Genomic DNA, 3642 nt, shown 5'->3' on the forward strand with positions numbered 1-3642 from the left:
ATTTTTTGTTTCACCTCTCAACTCTGCCTCCTTTATAGTTTCTCGCATATATATATTTTTCTTTTTTTACAATTCTTTTTACACGATTATTCCTCCTCCTCCTCTCACACTCTGATTAAAAATTACTGCATTTATTGTTTTGTAATCGCGAGCTGGGAAAAATTGTGGGATCAAAGCGTACGGCTAAAATTCAGTGTCATCTTCACGAACACCTTTCTCCTCGATTTAACCTGATCTGCCGATTAATCTGTATTTTACCCAACACGCGTGCCCGCTTCCAGGCCGAACGGAGAAGACAGGAGCGAGCACAGTTTCATCACTCGACGTCCCGCGAACAACTGAGCTACCTACGGGGGTGGCGCAGGCGCCGGAATCAGGTCGTCGTCGCGACGCTCGCCGGGGTGCTTCCGATCCGACGACTAGACCCACCGATCATTATTACCGTCATTATCATTACAACCGTAGGTACCTACTCCGCTCGCGGTATTATTATCATCGTTAATATCGTCATCCAGAGATCATACCTGTTAATGATCACCGTTGCCGTTATTATTATCATGATAATTATCGTTATTATTATTGTTATCATTACTGTCTCAACTGTCATCAGGTATCATATATATATATACACCATGTATGAAGACTTGAAAAGTGTAAACGAAGACTGAGCCACTGCGCTTTAATTAGAACATTATAAGCTTCCTGCCCTCGTTATATCACTGCGTGTTTATCCCTAATTATAACACACATGTAATTAGTACGTTTTCGAGTAAAACATCTAACGCATTTTCGACGAGGGATTCGTTATCTAAATACTTCTCTCCCTCTTGTCTTCCTTGTTTTCTTCAACGTTCTCCAACACAATTTTGCCACATCTCGATGAATTCTATATTTAGTGACGTATATTTCGAGGGAACAGGTAGGATAGGATAAAATTTCAACTGATTTCAGGAGCTTCTTCTGTTTCTTTATACTCCAAGAGTATCTGTTTCGTCTTCAATCAATGTAAGACGGCCTGACACCTGAGATAAATTATCGTTGTCGTTAGACTCGAAAATTGCTCACGGACACGAGGAAATCATCCGATATCGCCTTTTCACCAACTTTGATTGAAGTGAAATTCTTTTTTTTGTGTATGACATATCACATACATGTCAGTGCTATTATTATTAATCGTCGACTTGTATAAAAACATATTGTCACGTATAGCTATAAGTGGCCGCATCTAATGGAATTAAATTTTAGCATAATAAAGCGACGGGTGGATACTCTTTAGACGCAGATTTGAAATGCTTAAATATCCTGTAACAAATGTGTTTGATTATCAACGCGTTTCACGCCATTTCGGCCCTTTTCAATCAAGCGAAGTGGCTGCGAGACGGAGTGGTGGGTATTGACGTTAAAGTTTATGAATTTCAATGGGGAGTTGTGAAGTTTGCATGTACAGGTACGAAGGGCATAGGTTGTAGGTACACCTACACGCTCGCGCACCCTCGTCATCTCTTGAATTATTGTCGGCGTTGCGTTGGTCGGACTGGACGACAAACCGCGTCAGAACTTTGTTTGAAAATTGTAACATTACGATTGCAAAGGGCGTGATAAACTTTTGCGTAAATTTGATTCGGTCGCGGGTAACCGTGGTGCTGTGACAGACGTACAATGCCGCTCTTTCCTCTCTCCAGCACGGGCATGGAGATGACTATTTCACGCGCCTGCATAACTCCTCGACGAGTATGCACCGAACCGAACAATTGCTTTGATCCTCGTGTAGCATGTTCGTATATTGCACAGTATATTTGCGGCGCGTAAGGATAATCTCCGTGTATGGAAAGTGTCGGTAAAGTATAAGAAAATAAATGAGGATCACGTTGCTGCAGCAAAAGTTCCGCAAAGCGCCAATCAGATCGAATCCGAACCACTTTTTGCTGCTTTTTTATTCGAAAACCCATATGATATACTTCTCCTTACTTTTACCCTCGGCATAGAGGACGTTGTATCATGTCGCGATGCAACATACATGCAGAGGCAGAGGATCGAGCAAATATTGTGTCGGAGATCAGAATTCAAAACAGAATGGCAACAATGTCGGATCAAAAAGGAACGAAACCAATTTTAGTCGAATAAAAGCTTTACTGGCTAGTGAAAACCGTACTTGCGTTGCAATTTCGTATCGCTATATTTATCGCATAGATCGCAATTGCCCGGAACGGATGCAGAGTTAGCGTTGCGCGTGAGAGCGATTCGATACTTGGCAAATATTGTTCAATGTGGTCTTCCTGGATTAATTCACCGAGAAAACACTGTCGTGTCATCCAGAAGTCTGCGAGATTAGTTTCGAAGAAATCTTGGATAATTATGGAACTTGACCTAGGATTTGCACAGACGTTGGAGAGAGAAAAGAATTGAGGTACCTACAATTTATCGTGTCTCAGTTTTTCCTCGTTATAATCTGAAAAATTTATATTTCTCTGATTTTTTTTTTATCGAAAGTAGTTAAAAAATGACGGTATGGTCGTGCGTTTTCTCCATTAAAAGTAATAAAAAAAAAAAAAAAAACTACCGCATTCTGATTTTTCTAACTAGAGGGTGGAGAAAAGTGGATATTGTAGGGGAAAAAATGTCTGGGGAGGGTTGTCGTTGCCATCGAGTTAAAGGAAGGGAGCCAAGTAGCTGTGTGCGTATTTATTCTTATTTCCGAAGCTCAACTTCACCAGAATTTTCATTGTACAATTATGATAATATCATGTCGGAGAAGTTTTATAAAAAACGGTAGCGTAAAATTTCCGAGTGGCAACCATTAAGCCCGTCGTCTTTTTCGGCGATATCTTATTTCTAAATAGTACCTTGTATAATATACAACAACTCGTCTTGTTAGCATTCGAAATTCAATAAACCGACGAACCACTTCGCGGAGAACTCGTGCCGTATCAGAAGCTCTGTAGGACTGATTACCGCCGGTACTGACAATGAAACGCTGTACAAAAAACATATCAAAGGGCTGAGAAAAGTGTGTATAGCAAAGTGAATTGTCCTTACGCGCGATACTCGAAGAAACTTCGTGTAACAAAAACATCTCGGCTGATGATTTATTCAATCTTTAAAACCTCAACAATACGTGACAATCCTTTTCTCCTACGTCACAAGGGTCCGGATTAATATGTAAATACATATTTTTTATTCAAACAATTTTCATTCCTTATTTGATTTTCTTCATGAAGTATGATGTTTGGAGCCAGAAAATCCAGTTTCTATTTTCCATATTTCAGTTTATCAAGTCTATATTATAAGTACATATTTTGTGAACGATGTTTTCACTCTGCATTTCAGCAGTGTGCACTTATTGTTCTAATCAGTCTTACTATCTTCAATCACTTCCTCTCTGATAATTTTAGAAATAACTTTATCTATTACAGGAGTTAATTTCGTTCATGGGCTTGACGATCGATAGAGAATTTCCATCGCCGTATCCGCGCTGTTATATGTACACACACGTATAGCTGGTAGAACATAACGAGAATATAACAGGAAATTATCACAGCATCCGTGAACTCGCGAATGTCACGTGCCTCCGGGAATATCTGTGCTCTGTGTATGCATGTTCTAATATTGCAAAACTAATGAATATAATTACAATCACGTAGG

This window comes from Diprion similis, chromosome 12 (assembly GCF_021155765.1).
Source record: "Diprion similis isolate iyDipSimi1 chromosome 12, iyDipSimi1.1, whole genome shotgun sequence".
Taxonomy (NCBI): domain Eukaryota; kingdom Metazoa; phylum Arthropoda; class Insecta; order Hymenoptera; family Diprionidae; genus Diprion; species Diprion similis.